Source organism: Artibeus jamaicensis, unplaced genomic scaffold, assembly GCF_021234435.1.
Source record: "Artibeus jamaicensis isolate MK-2021 breed Jamaican fruit bat unplaced genomic scaffold, CSHL_Jam_final contig_240, whole genome shotgun sequence".
NCBI lineage: Eukaryota > Metazoa > Chordata > Mammalia > Chiroptera > Phyllostomidae > Artibeus > Artibeus jamaicensis.
The window spans coordinates 2,550,437-2,567,008 of NW_026521506.1; the positions used below are offsets into that span (position 1 = coordinate 2,550,437).

Below are 16,572 nucleotides of genomic sequence, written 5' to 3' on the forward strand. Positions count from 1 at the left end.
AACTTTGATGTTAAAGCTCCACATCTAATGTCTTTCATTGCAGATACTAATTGACAACCTTGTGATTTGTTTGACTCTTCATGCTGTCCTTAGATGATTACTTCTCATCGTGATTTTCAATACAATTTAAAACTTTTTTTTCATAATTCTTTTATTTCATAGCCTGCTCTTTTTCAGTATGGGAACACACAAAAAATGAAATAATTACATCAATTCTTTTTCTCCTTGGCCTTCTCAAGGTCTTACCACGCTGACCCTCCAGGTAACTAAATTACTGGTATGGCTGACCTTATTATACCCATACTTCTCCAACTAATCTAGTCCAAGAATTTGTTATTCCCCTGTCCTGTATAATGAGAGCTTCATCTACAGAGAAAATATACAGGTACTTTTTAGTGAGACACTCCTTTTTGCAATCTTTCTTTCTATAAGTGTCTAATTATTCCTTAAAGAAAAAGTTTAATTTTCTTCACTGCTTTATCACTTGAAAGAACAAATTTTATGTTCATTAACAATTTAATGCTTAATGATGACATTATTTGCTTTGCATCCTAAACATAGTTAGCAACAAGAAATTAAGTATCTTTGTGAATAGACAATGAAACTCATTACCTGATTTTGTGCTCCCTGTGTTATTCCTTTTAGGCCCAGCCACAGTGGCTCAGCTGGTTGTGCACTGTCCAGTGAATGAAAAGGTCCCTAGTTAGATTCCAGGTCAAGGTACGTGAGTGGTTTGCAGTTTTGGTCCCCTGAGGCATATACAGAAGACACCCAGTCAATATTTATCTCTCACATTGATGTTTTTTGCCCTAGCTCCCTGATCCTCTCTCTAAATAAAAAATAAAATATTTGAAGAAAAAGATTAAATAAAATATTCATAGGGTTTACCATCAACCTATGTTTCCTATTACTCTTTCAAGAATATCTATATCAATATCAGAAGGGAATCAGTAATTCAGAAAAAATTGAATTCCTAGATCATTATGGGCTAGTTTTATTTTCAGCTTTATTGAAATCTAATTGATATAAACAATTTAGAAGCTTAAGGTGCACAATGTTGTGATTTGATACACATATGTATTGTAAAATGCTTTACTAGAATAAGATTAGTTAACACATCCTTTATTTCATATAATTATCATTTTGTTATTGTTTTGGTGAGAACATTAAAAGTCTATTTTCATATCAACTCTCAAATACACAATACTGTATTGTAAATTCACCATGCTGTACATTAAATCTACAGAATTTATTCATTTTAAAACTGTAAGTTTGTACCCTTTGACAAACATATGCTTATTTCCTCAATCCCTTAGACACTGACAACCACCATTTTACTCTGTTTTGTGAATTTGATGGTTTGAGACTTGCCACATAAGTGAGATTATGCAGTATTTGTCTTTCTTTGTCTGCCTTATTTCACTTAGTATAATACCCTCAAGATTCATCCATATGGTTGTATATGGCAAAATTTCTTTATGTTTTTGTGACTGAATAACATTATATATACATATATACATATACATATGTGTGTGTATGGACAATAGTGCGGTGATTGCTGGAGGAAGGGGTATAAGGGGATTAAATGGCAATGAAAAAACTACAATAAAGTCTAAATATAAAGTAAAAATAATAAAATATGACATGTCCTATTTATTATTTTTACTTTATATTTAATCTTTATTATAGTTTTTTATTACCATTTAATCCCCTTATATCCCTTCCCCCAGCAATCACAACACTGTTGTCCATGTCCATGAGACCTCTTATCTTCTTGCTCAATCTCTTCACTTCCTAACTCCACCCACTAGCGGAGTGTCATCCTCCACCCCGTCTATGTGTCTGTCCCCATTTTCCCTGTTAGTTCAGTTTGTTCATTAAATTCCACCTATGAGTGAAATTATATGGTACTTGCCTTTGTCTAACTGGCTTATTCCACTTAGCATAATGTTCTACAGGTCCATCCATACTGTTGCAAAGAGTAAAACTTTCTTTTTTACAGTCAAGTACTACTCCATTGTGTAAATGTACCACATTGTTTTATCCACTTATCTACTGATGGACACTCGGGCTGCTCTCATATATTAACAATTGTAAATAATGCTGCAATGAACATAGGGGTATTTATATTCTTTCAACTTAGTGTTTTGGGTTCCTTTGGATATATTGTCAGAAGTGGGATCACTGAGTCATAAGGCAGATCCATTTTTATTTTTTATACTATCTCTATACTGCTTTCCACAGTGGATACACAAATCTGCATTTCCACCAACAGTGCCAAAGGGTTTCCCTTTTCCCATTCTCGCCAGCACTTGTTTGTTGATTTATTGATGATAGCCATCCTGAAAGGTGTGACAGATATCTCATTGTGGTTTTAATTTGCATTTCTCTGATGATTGGTGATGAACATCTTGTCATATATCTATTGGCCATCACACTTAAGTTAGTTTCATGTTTTGGTTATTGTGAGTAATAGTGCCATGAACATGGTAGTATGCATAGTTTTTAAAATAGTGATTTTTGTCTAGATAAATATCCAGAGAGGAATTGGTGGATCATATGATTATTTTATTGATTTTTTTAGGAAACTTCATACTGTTTTCCATCACAGCTATACTGATTTCGATTTCTACTAATAGTACAACAGGATTCCCTTTTTTCCACATTCTCACCAGCATTTGTTATCTTTTGTTTTTCTGATAATAGCCATTCTAACAGGTGTGAGATGATATCTAATTTTGTTTCTGATTTGAATTTCTCTAATAATTAGTGATATTGAGCATCTTTTCATGTACATGTTGGCCATTTGTATGTCTTCTTTGGGAAAATATTTATTCAAGACTTCTTTATTTTAAAATAAATTTGTATATTTTCTATATTGTTATGTAAATTTCTTATATATTTTGGATATTAACACCTTACTAGATATATAGTTTACACTTATTCTTCCATTCCACAGGTTGTCTTTTCATTTTGTTGATTGTTTCTTTTACAGTGCAGAAACCTTTTAGTTTTATATAGTCTCACTTGTTGACTTTTTTAAATTTATTTTTTATTGATTATGCCATTACAGTTGTTCTATAACCCCCTTCATTAGCCTCCACCCTACCCCCCCGTCCCCACCATTACCCCCCTTTAGTTTATGACCATGTGTCTCAAGTTCTTTAGATTCTATATTTCCCATACTATTCTTGCCCCCCCATCTATTTTCTATCTACTGTCTATGCTACTTATTTTCTGTACCTTCTCCTCCCTTCTCCTCCTCCCACTCCCCTGTTGCTAAATCTCCTTGAGATCTTCATTTCTATGCTTCCACTCCTGATCTAGCTGTTTTTTTAGTTTGCTTTTGTTTTAGGTGTGGTTGTTAGTAACTGTGAGTTTGCTGCCCTTTCACTGTTCATGTTTTTTTAACTTCTTTTTCTTAGGTAATTCCTTTTAACATTTCATATAAGGGCTTGGTGATGATGAACTCCTTGAATTTGATCTTATCTGAGAAGCACTTTATCTGTCCTTCCATTCTAAATGAAAGTTTTGCTGAATAGAGCACTCTTGGTTGTAGGTCTTCGGATTTCATGACTTGAAATAACTCTTTCCAGCCCCTTCTTCCCTGTAAGGCCTCTTTTGAGAAATCTGCTGACAGTCTGATGGGAATTTCTTTGTAGGTGACTGTCCCCTTATCTCTTGCTGCTTCTAGGATTCTCTCCTTCATTTTAATCTTGGGTAATGTAATGATGATGTGCCTTGGTGTGTTTCTTCTTGGTTCCAACTTCTTTGGGACTCTCTGAGATTCCTAGATTTCCTGGAAGTCTATTTCCTTTGCCAGATTGGGGAAATTCTCCTTTATTATTTGTTCAAATAAGTTTTCCACTGGTGGCTGTTCCTTTCCCCCTTCTGGTATCCCTATAATTCGGATGTTGGAGCATTTAAAGATGTCCTGGAGGTTCCTAAGACTCTCCTCATTTTTTTTGAATTCTTGTTTCTTCACTCTTTTCTGTTTGGCCATTATTTGCTTCCTTCTGATACACTCCATTGATTTGACTTATACTATTGTTCCTTTTGATTTTGGTTTGTTATTCAGAAAACCATGGTCAAGGCTGAAGTCAAGAAGATTTTTTTCTCCTTTCTTATAGGAGTTTTATGGTTTCAGGTCTTATGTTTAAGTCCTTAATCACTTACTTTTTGTGAGTGGCATAGGATAAGTACGCATTTTTATTCTTTTGCATGTAGATATCTAGTTTTCCCATCATCATTTATTGAAGTGACTACCATCTTCTGATGAGTATTCTTGGCTATATCATCAAATATTACATAAAAACATATGTGTGGGTTTATTTCTGAGCTCTTGATACTGTTTTATTTATGTATGTGACTTTTTAATACCAGTACTTTACAGTTTTGATTATTATAGCTTTGAAATAAATAATTGTTATGCCTCCAACTTTGATCAATCTGATGATTTCCTTGGCTATTTGAGCTCTTTTTTTAGTTACATATAAATTTTAGTATTTTTTCTATTTCTGTAAAAAATTCCATTGGAAAGACTATACTTTCAGGGGTCATTCTATAGTTCATTACTTGAGAAGTTTCTCTGAACTTGTAGAGCACCCAGAACCATGAGGAGGATGCACAGTGTTCTCTCCTGAGCATGAAGCCAGCTTTTGATGTTACTTTTGCAACTACCAATAGCCATTGATAATCTCTCTTCTCTTCCTTTGGAAGAGTAAGAGGGAGAGAATGCAGTCTGAGTGGTTTCTAAAAAATAATTCCAGTGAAGGCCCTGGGCGGCAGAGGAGCCAGCTACGGGAGCCTGGAAACTCTCAGCCCCTGTGCCACTTTCATAGCCACGGGAATGGATGGTGGGGAGTCAGGTACGGGAGAAAGAAGGCTCTAAACCCCCGTGATGGTCCTGGGAGGCAGAGGAGTCACCTACACAGCCGAGGCACTCTCAGCCCCTGTGCCACTCCCATAGTGACAGGTCTGCATGCAGGGGAGTCAGGTACCGAAGCTGGGAAATTCTAAGCCTCTGTGTCACTGCCATAGAGAGAGCACTGGAGCCCGGAGAGTCAGGTACAGAAGCCGGGACACTCCAAACCCCTGTGACGGTCCTGGGCACCAAAGGAGCCAGCTACGGGAGCTGGGACATTCCCAGCCCCTGTGCCGTTACCCTAGTAATGGGCCTGGGGGCTTGAGGAGACGGCTACTAGAGCCGGGACATTCAGCAGTGGTAGGCGACTAACCCAGGGACCAGCACCAGGACCAGCGTGAGAGTAGGTGGAGACGAAGAGCATCAAGAAACTTCAAGGAGTCTGCACCACTGAACTTCATAAGGATCTACCACAGAAGTTCACACCATAAAACCAGTGTTTCAGAAAAGATCAATTTTAGAAGCACAGACTAACAACAAGAGTCTCACATACAATGGGAACACAAAGAAAAAATCCCCAAATGAAAAATCAGAAACTTCAGAAAAAATGTTAGATGAAATAGAGGCTAATCAACTATCAGACAGTGAGTTCAAAGCACTGGTTATTACGAAGTTCAAAGAGCTCACAGTGAAATACCAGAAATTACAGGGGAACTATAATGATCTCTCTGCAAACTACAGCAACATCAAAAAGGAAATGGAAACTATTAGCAAGGAAAAAGAGAAAATGAGGAACACAATTTCTTAATTGAAGAACACAGTAGAAAGTTTCAAAAGTAGGATAGATGAAGCAGAGGATAGGATTAGTGAGTTGGAGGACAAGGTAAAAAGCATCTCACAGAAAGAGCAAGAAAATGAAAAGAGGCTCAGAAAGTATGAAGAGGGATGAAGAGAAATGCAAGACAATATGAAACATAATAATATCCGAATAATAGGAATACCAGAAGGAGAAGAAAAAGAACAAGGGATAGAAAATGTATTTGAACGAGTAATGACAGAAAATTACCCTAATTTGATAAGACAAAAAGTCTCACAAATCCAGGAATCACAGAGAGTCCCAATCAAGAGGAACCCAAGGAGGCCCATTTCAAGACACATTATCATCAAAATGGCAAAATTCCAAGACAAAGAGAGAATCTTAAAGGCAGCAAGGGAGAAAAAAGAAATAACATACAAGGGAGCCCCAATAAGGTTAGCTACTGACTTCTCAATGGAAACACTCCAAGCAAGAAGAGAATAGCAAGAAATATTCCAAGAAATGAGAACCAGAGGCCTACAACCAAGGCTACTTTACCCAGCAACGCTCTCAATCAACATAGATGGACGAATAAAGACCTTAAAAGACAAAAGAAGCCTAAAAGAATATGCCTCCACCAAACCAGCTCTACAAGAAATACTAAAAGGACTGCTTTAAGGGAAGGAAGGGTAAGAGGGACACACAGAGGAACACAGGTACAAAAATGGCAATGAATAAGTACCTACCAATAATAACCTTAAACGTCAATGGATTAAATGCTCCAATCAAAAGACACAGAATAGCTCAATGGATAAGAAAGCATGACCCACACATATGCTGCCTACAAGACACCCACCTCAGGACAAAAGACCATCACAGACTAAAAGTGAAAGGCTGGAAACAAGTTTTCCAAGCAAACGGACAAGAAAAAAAAGCTGGGGTAGCAATTCTCACATCAGACAAAATAGACTTCAAAAAAAGGGACATAAAGAGAGACCCAGAAGGTCAGTTCATTATACTCAAGGGAAGAATCCACCAAGAAGACATTAACATTGTAAACATATATGCAGCATTATAGGAGCACCCAAATATATCAAGAAAATCTTAGAGGACTTCAAGAAAGATATTGACAGCAACACAATTATAGTAGGGGATTTTAACACCACACTATCAAAAATGGACAGATGTTCCAAACAAATTATCAACAAAGATATTGTGGCATTAAACAACACCCTAGATGAAATGGACTTAACTGATATATATAGAGCCCTTCATCCCAAAGAAGCTAAATACACATTCTTTTAAAATGCACATGGAACATTTTCAATGATAGACCACATGATAGGACACAAAACGAGCCTCAACAAATTCAAGAAAATTGAAATCATATCAAGCATCTTCTCTGACCACAAGGGACTGAAATTGGAAACCAACCCCAAAGAAAAAAACCCAAAGCACCCAAAATCATGGAGACTGAATGGTATGCTATTAAACAACAAATGGGTCAAGAATGAAATTAGGGAAGAAATCAAAACGTTTCTGGAAACAAATGAAAATGATCTCACAACAACCCAAAACTTATGGGACACAGGCAAAGCAGTCCTGAGAGGGACGTTTATAGCAATACAGGCCTACCTAAAGAAGTTAGAAACATTTCAAACAAAGGACCAGCCCTACACCTGCAAGAACTGGAGCAACAACAACAAAGACAGCCCAGAGCAAGCAGAAAGAAGGAAATAACCAAGATTAGAGCAGAATTAAATGACATAGAAACTATAAGCAAAATTCTAAGGATCGATGAACTCAGGAGTGTGTTCTTTGAGAAGATAAACAAAATCAACAAGCCTTTAAGTAGGCTCATCAAGAAAAGAAGAGAGAGGACTCAAATAAACACAATCAGAAATGAAACAGGAGAGATTACAACTGATACCACAGAAATAGAAGGGATTGTAAGAAATTACTAAGAAGAACTGCATGCCAAGAAATTTGAAAACCTAGGGGAAATGGACACATTTCTAGAAAAATACAATCTTCCAAAACTCAGTGAAAAAGAAGCAGAAAATCTAAATACACCAATAACAGCAAAAGTAATTGAAGCAGTAATCAAAAACTCCCATCACACAAAAGCCCCGGACCAAATGGGTTCAGAAGAGAATTCTACAAAGCATTTAAGGAAGAGCTAACCCCTATTCTCCACAGACTATCCCAAAAAATCCAGAAGGATGGAAGACTCCCAAATTCTTTCTATGAAGCCAGCATCATCTTAATTCCAAAACCAGATAGGGACACAGCAAAGAAAACTTCAGTTCAATATTGCTGATGAACAAAGATGCTAAAATCCTCAACAAAATATTGGCAAATTGTATCCAACAATATATCAAAAAGATCATACACCAAGAACAAGTGGGATTCATCCCAGGAATGCAAGGATGGTTCAATATTCGCAAATCAGTAAATGTAATACATCACATAAACAAAAGCAAAGACAAAAATCACATGATCATATCAATAGATGTGGAAAAAGCTTTTTATAAGGTACAGCACCCATTTATGATAAAAACACTCAGCAAAGTGGGAATACAGGGAGCATTTCTCAAAATAATAAAGGCCATATATGAGAGACCTACAGACAATATCATACTCAATGGGAAAAAACTAAAAGCTTTTTTTACTAAGATCAGGAACAAGACAAGGATATCCACTTTCACCACTTCTATTCAATATAGTATTGGAAGTTTTAGCCACAGTGATCAGGCAAAAAAGGAAATAAAAGTCATCCAAATAGGAAAGAAGGAAGCAAAACTGTCACTGTTTGCAGATGACATGATAGTGTACATAAAAAATCCTATAGACTCTACCCCAAAACTGCTCTAACTAATTAATGAATTTGGCAAAACACAGGGTTGAAATGTCAATATCCAGAAATCAAAGGCATTTTAGTATAGCAACAATGAATCAGCAGAAGCAGAAATCAAGGAAAAAATCCCATTCGATATAGCAAAAAGAAAAATAAAATATCTGGGAATAAACCTAACTAAGGAGGTAAAAAACCTGTATGCAGAAAACTACACAGCCCTGAAGAATGAAATCAAGGAAAACACAAACAAATGGAAACATACACCATGTTCATGGATTGGAAGAATTAACATCATCAAAATGTCCATACTACCCAAAGCAATATACAGATTCAATGTAATACCTATTAAAGTACCAATGGCATATTTCACAGACATAGAACAAACACTTCGAAAATTTATATGGAACCATAAACGAGCCCGAATAGCAGCTGCTCTTTTGAGAAAGAAGAACAAAGTAGGAGGGATCACAATACCTGATATCAAACTGTATTACAGGCCACTGTAATCAAAACAGCCTGGTACTGGCAGAAAAACAGGCACAAAAACCAATAGAACAGAATAGCGAGTCCAAAAATTACCCCAACTCTCTATACTCAATTAATATTTGACAAAGGTGGCAGTAACATGAAATGGAGTAAAGAGAGAGCCTCTTCAACAAATGGTGTTGGGAGAACTGGACAGCTACGTGCAAAAAAATGAAACTTGAGCCAGACTTACACCATACACCAAAATAAATTCAAGGTGCATAAAAGAGTTAAACGTAAGTCGTGACACCATTAAAGTCCTAGAGGAGAACATTGGCAAGAAAATCTCAGATATTTCACCCAGCAACTTTTTTACTGATATGTCCCCTAGAGCAAGGAATGTAAAGGAAAGAATAAACAAATGGGATCTCATAAAAATAAAAAGCTTCTGCATGGCTAAAGAAAACAGTATTAAATTAGCAAGACAACCAAGTGTATGGGAAAACATATTTGCCAATGATACCTCAGACACAGGTTTTATCTCCAAAATATACAAAGAACTTACACGACTCCACTCTAAGAAGACACCTAACCCAATTAAAAAATGGGAAAATGACTTGAACAGACACTTCTCTAAAGAGGACATACAGAATATACAGAGACACATGAAGAGATGCTCAATATTGTTAGCTATCAGAGAGATGAAAATTAAAACCACAATAAGATACCACTTTACACCAGTCAGGATGGCTATCATAAACAAAGCAAGAAACAGCAAATGATGGAGAGGGTGTGGGGAAAATGGGCCCTTAATCCACTGTTGGTGGGATTGCAGACTGGTACAACCATTATGGAAAACAGTATGGAATTTTCTCAGAAAAATAAAAATCGACCTGCCTTTTGACCCAGCAATTCCACTGCTGGGATTATATCCTAAGAATTTTAAAACATCAATATCAAATAGCAGCACAATTTTCAATAGCCAAGAGTTGGAAGCAACCTAGGTGCCCATCAGTATATGAATGGGTCAAAAAATTGTGGTACATATACACAATGGAATTCTATGCAGCAGAGAGGAAGAAGGAGCTACTACCTTTTGCAACAACATGGTTGGAATTGGAAAGCATTATGCTGAGTGAAATAGGCCAGGTGCTGAAAGACAAATACCATATGATCTCACCTTTACTGGAAGCTAAACAGCAAACCAAACAAGCAAGCAGGAAAAAAATCCCCAAAGACACTGAAACAGAGAACAAGGGTACAATGACCAAAGGGGAGAGGGAAGGGAAATTAAGGGGAAAAAGGGGGAGGGATTTGGAGGAACAAATAGGAAGGACACAGGAACCAGAACTAAGGGGGGTGGAAATGGGAGCGAGGTGGGGATCAAGGGGCGGGGGAGGCTGGGATAGGAGAAATAGACAAAAAAAGTGTACTTGAAAAATAACTAAATGAAAAATTCTACTGGAGTTTTAATAGTGTGCATGAAATCTGTAGATTTTTTAGTAAGTACATTTTAGCAACATTAATTTATGATCTGTGAACACTAGATATATTTTCATTTATTTGTGTCTTTTACAATTTCTTCTCTTAATGTCTTAACTGAGTGTCTTGTTTGTTTTTGTTGTATAGATTGTTGACCTTCTTAGTTAAATTTACTGCTAAGTATTTTATTATTTTTGTTGCTATTCTAAATGGTATTTTTCATTTCTTTTTAGCTAAACCATTGTTAGTGTTAGATAAACCCAATATTGTTAGCGTACAGAAATGCAGGTTATTTATGTATGTTGAATTGTATCCTGAAACTTTACTGAATTTTTTATAGGTCTAACCGGTTTTGTGTGTTTCTTTTTGGTGGAGTCATTAGGATTTTCTGTATACAACATTACGTCATCAATCAAGAAAGATAATTGACTTATTTTCTAATTTGGTTTTCTTAAATATTTGTTTTTGTAATTGGTCTGACTAGATCTTCAAATACTATGTTGAATAGAAGTGGTGAGAGTGATCACCCTTGTCTTGTTCTTTTTTGAAATAAAGATATTGTTTATTTATTTTTAGAGAAGGGGAAGGGAAGGAAAAAGAGAGGGAGAGAAACATCAATGTGTGGTTGCCTCTCACGTGCTCCCTACTGGGTACCTGGCCCACAACTCAAACATGTACCCTAACTGTAAACCAAACTTATGACCTATTGGATCATGGGCCAAGCTCAATTCACTGAGCTACAACAGCCAGGCCTCCTCTAGGACTTTTATGGTATCATTACTTATATTTGTCTTATAGCTCATCAACCATGAATTTATTTTTGTGTATGGTCTAAGTTGGTGGTTTTCATTTTGTTTTTATTTTTGCATGTAGCTGTTCAGATGTCATGACACAATTTGTTGAAGAAGCTATTTTGTACTCCATTTTATTTCTGCCCCCTCTGTCAAATATTAATTGACCCTAGAGACTTGGGTTTATTTCTGGGCTCTCTGTTCTGTTCCACTGGACTATGTGTCTGTTCTAATGCCAGTGCCACATTGCTTTAACTATAGTGGCTTTGTAATATGGTTTGATCTCTGGTATTGTGATCCCTCCTACTTTGTTCTTTATTCTAAAAATTGCTGCAGCTATTCAGAGCTGTCTATTGTTCCATATAAACTTTTGAAATGTTTTATCTATATCTGTGAAATATGTCAATGGTATTTTAATAAGCATTCCATTGAATCTATGAATTGCTTTGGGTGGTATGGACATTTCAATGATGTCAATTTTCCCAATCCATGAACACAGTATATGTTTCCATTTATTTGTGTCTTCCTTAATCTCTTTCTTCATGGTTGTGTGGTTTTCTGAGTATGGGTCTTGTACCTCCTTCATAAGATTTATTCCTAGATACTTTATTTTTGTTATTGCCATAGCAAATTGGATTTTTTAAACCAGGTTTCTGATTCTGATATTTCATTGTTGGTATATAAAAATGCCTTTGATTTCTGAAAACTGACTTTGAATTCTGCTTTATGCCAAATTCATGTATTAGGTCAAGTATTATTTTGGTAGACTTTGTAGAGTTTTCTATGTATGCTATCACATCATCTGCAAGCATTGACAGTTTTGCTTCCTCCTTTCCAATTTTGACGTCTTTTTTTCTTTATTAAAAATTTTAAAAGATTTTATTTATTTATCTTTAGAGGAGAAAGGAAGGAGAGAGAGAGAGAGAAATATCAATGTATGATTGCTTCTCCTCTGTCCCCTCCTGGGAACTGGCCTGCAACCCAGGCATGTACCCTGACTGGGAATTGAACTACAATACTTTGGTTTGCAGGCCTGTATTCAATCAACTGAGCTATGCTAGCCAGGGGTTTTTTTTTTCTTGTCTTATCTATGTGCCTTGGACGTCCAACATTACGTTGAATAGAAGTGGTGAAAGGAGACATCCTTGTCTTATTCTGATCATAGTGGGAAAGCCTTAATTTTTGCCTGTTGAGTATGATATTGGCATAGGTTTCTCATATATGGCCTTTATTATGTTGAGGTATGCTCCCTCTACTCCCCCTTTCTGAGTATTTTATCATAAATGGGTGAGATACCTTATCAAATATTTTTCCTACTTCTATACATATGATCATGTGATTTTTGTCTTTCCTTTTGTTTACATAATGCATTATATTTATTGATTTGCAAATATTGCACCATCCTTGCATCCCTGGGATGAATGCCATTTGATAATGGTGTATGATTTTTTGATAGATTGCTGGATGTGGTTTGTCAGTACTTTGTTGAGGATTTTAGCATCTATGTTCATCAATGATATTGGCCTGAAGTTTACTTTCTTTATTGTATTTTTGTCTGGTTTGAGGATTTAGATGATGCTGGCCTCATGAAAAGAGTAAGGAAGTCTTCCCTTTTCTTGGATTTTTTGGAATAGACTAAGAATTATAGGAGTTAGCTCTTCCTTAAATGCTTTGCAAATTTCTCCTGTGAAACTGTCCAGTACAGAACTTTTGTATGATGGTAGTTTTGGGATTACTGCTTCAATTTTTTCAGCTTTTATTGGTCCGTTCAGGCTTTCTGTTTCTTCTTCATTCAGTTTTGGAACATTATATGTTTCTAGAAACTTGTCCAACACACTCTGGTTTTCAAATTTCTGGGCATATAGTTGTTCATAGTAATTTCTTACAATTGTTTGTATTTCTGTGGTATCAGTTGTAATTTCTCTTCTTTCATTTCAGTTTTTATTTCTATGGGTCCTCTCCCTTTTTTTTCTTAGATTAGTCTGGTTAAAGGCTTCTCAATTCTGTTTATCTTTTTGAAGAACCACCTCCTAGACTTATTGATGTTTTGAATTGCTCTTCTAGTGTCTGTTAAATTTAATTCCACTCTGATCTTGAATATTTCCTTCATTCTGTTTCCTCTGGGCTTTGTTATTGTGCCTCCAGTTCTGGCAGATGTAGGGTTAGTTTGTTCATTTCAAATTTTTCTATCTTTTTTAGGTAGGCCTGTATCACTATGAACTTGCCTCTCAGGACTGCCTTTGCTGTGTCCCATATGTTTTTGACTGTTGTGTGTTCATTTTCATTTATTTCCAGAAAATTTTTAATTTCTTCCTTGATCTGATTATTAACCCACTCATTGGTTAATAGCATGCTATTCAATCCATTAATTTGAGTGTTTTTGAGTTTTTTCTGTGTGATTGGTTTCTGGTTTCATGCTTGTGTGGTCCAAGAAAATGCTTGATATGATTTCATTTTTTAAAAATTTGTTGAGGTTTGTTTTGTGTCCTATCATGTGGCCTATCTTTGAAATTATTCCATGTGCATTTGAAAAGAAAAGAATGTGTATTTTGCATCCTTGGAATGAAAGTTTATATATATATATATATATATATATATATATATATATATATATATATATATATATATAAAATCAGCTAAGTCTATTTGGTCTTGCACATTGTTCAATGCTGCAATATGCCTGTTGATATTTTGTTTGGAAGATCTGTCCATTGTTGACAGTGAAGCATTAAACACTCCTGTTTTAAGTGTGTTGTTGTCTATATCTTTCTTGAAGTCCTCCAAGATTTTTCTTATATATTTGTGTGCTCCTATGTTGGGTGCATATATATTTACTATGTTTATGTCTTCTTGAAGGATTCTTTTCTTGAATATTATGAAATGTTTTTCGGTGTCTTTTTTATGGCTTTTGGTTTGAAGTCCATTTTGTCTGACATAAGTATTGCTACACCAGCTTTTTGTGTGTGTGTCCTTTTGTTTGGAATATTTTTTCCAACCCTTAACTTTCAGTGTCTGTGAGTCTTTTGTTCTGATGTGTGTTGTGCAGGCAGCATATGTATGGGTCATGTTTTGTTATACATTCAGCTAGCCTGTGTCTTTAGATTGGAGCATTTAATCCATTAACATTTAAGGTTATTATTGGTAGGTATTGTTCATTTACCCCCTTGTTCCTTTGTGTCTTCCTCTTCTTCCTCTTCTTATAGTAGTCCCTTTAGCATATCTTGCAGGGTTGGTTTGGTGGATATGTATTCTTTTGGCTTTATTTTGTCTGAGGAATGCCTTATTTCACCTTCCGTTTTAACTGAGAGCCTTGCTCAGTAGAGTAGTCTTGGTTGCAGGCCTTTGATTTTCATTACTTGGCATATTTCTTGCCATTCCCTTCTGGTTTGTAGTATTTCTGTTGAAAAATCAGCTGCTAGTCTTATCAGGGCTCCCTTGTATGTTACTTTTTTTTCTCCCTTGCTGCTTAAGATTCTCTTTTTGTCTTTAAACTTGGCATTTTAATAATGATGTGTCTTGCAGTAGGCCTCATTGGGTTCCTCCTAAATGGCACTATCTGTGCTTCCTGAACTTGCATAGTTTCCCCCCTCTCCAGGTTCAGAAAGTTTCCCATCTTTATTTTTTCAAGTAGGGTTTCTACCCCTTGTTCCTTTTCTTCTCTTTTTAATATTTCTATCATTCGAATGTCATTGTGTTTCATTTTGCCTTGCAGTTCCATTAAGCTATCTTCTTTTTTTTTTAGTCTTTTTTCTCATGCAGGTGCTCTGCTTTAGTATTTCTTTCACCTAGTCTTCCAACTTACTCATTTTGTCCTCTGCTTCATCCAGACTGCTTGCAATTCCTTCTAGTGTTTTTTATTTCAGAAATTGTGTTCTTCAGTTTTTCCTGGGTCTTCTTTATAGTTTCTGTTTCTTTTTCCATACTCTTGTAATTCTCACTTAGTTCTTTGTAGTTGTTTCTGAGTTCCTTGCCATTCTTATAATCATTGTTTAGAATTTTATATCTCATAGTGTGCTTGCCTCCATTTTATTTAGCTCTTTTAGTGGGGATTATTGAATTCCCTTTGATTGCAGAGTCTTTCTTTGTCTCCCCACTTTATGTGAGTCTTTTTGTTTGTTTCTGAAATTCCTGATGCTTTGTTTTGTTAGCTGTATTTGTAGGGTGAACTTCTATAACAAGAGTTCTGTGGGACTCAGTGGTGTGACCTCTTTGATCTCCTTGTCTGGATGCTTTACGATTGTCCTTTCTTCTGTTTGTGGGGGCTTTCTTGTTATAGTTGTGTTTTACCTGTTGGTGGCTCCTTGGTTGGTTGGTTCTCTCCTTAAGCAGGTATATTGGTATTCCCAGATCCCACCTAATCTGTATGTGGTCAGTGGCAGGGGGAAGGCAAAATAGATTAAGACAGCACAAGATTTTTTATGGGAATTAAGATACCAACAAGTAGAGTGCAGATAGGAGATCCTTTGAAGAAGTACAGCAATAACCATGATATTTCACCCAACTAGCCACTTTTTATAAATGTACAAAAGACATAAGGCTTTTATTAAAGAGAAGGAAGAACATGAGGTAGGTCCAGAAAGCAGGGCACTTATATGAGGTTATATGGTGAGATGTAGTGAGAGTAAGAAATAGAAATTTTGAGTAGTGTGCAAGAGAATAAAGTTAGCCACAATAGTAATAAAGATTAGGAAGATAGTGAACTGAACCAAGACCAAGGAAGTGTGCTGTGTGAGATTTGGGACAACAATAACATGACAAGAAATATATGATCTAAATAAAAAGAATAAAAACTAAAAGACCAAGAATAGCGTGCTTTGGAATATGGGCGAAGTGAAAGAAAAAAAGTAAAATGCAATATGAAAGGGAGAAAAAAGAAAACCAGTCAAACAATGAAACCAAACAAAACAAGGGAAACTAAATAGGAAAAAAAGAGAAATAGAAATATGTAAATGATAAAAATAACAAAAATAATAGTCAAAATTAAAAATAAAATGCAAGTTCTGTAGAGTAGCAAAGTGAATTTTTTTTTCTCAGTTGTTGGCACTAGCTTTCTGATCTCTCTCTCTCTCTCTCTGGATCTGTCTTTGGTCCTGTCAAAACTCCAGGCTTTATTGTTTCATATTTGGAAAAATAATCCTCCTTCTGACCTTAAACCTGCTAAGTGGATTCTGCTGGTCTTCCTGGTTGCTACAGGCAGAGGAGGTATGGGCTGGTTCCATTTGTTTCCTTTTATAAGGTTCTGCTAGGATGGGGGCTCAGTTTGGGCTACAATAATCACAGGGGCCCAGCCTGCAGCCCAAGCCCTCAGAGTGTTACA

The 16,572-nt window shown here is 36.0% G+C and overlaps 1 non-coding gene across 1 annotated transcript; it reads left to right on the forward strand.

The window, feature by feature from the left end:
* Positions 1 to 4,537: 4,537 nt before the first annotated feature.
* On the forward strand, positions 4,538 to 4,750 carry LOC119035369 (small nucleolar RNA U3). The gene has a single exon (XR_005079779.2). It is a non-coding gene; the product is annotated as a small nucleolar RNA U3 (small nucleolar RNA).
* The last annotated feature ends 11,822 nt before the right edge of the window (positions 4,751 to 16,572 follow it).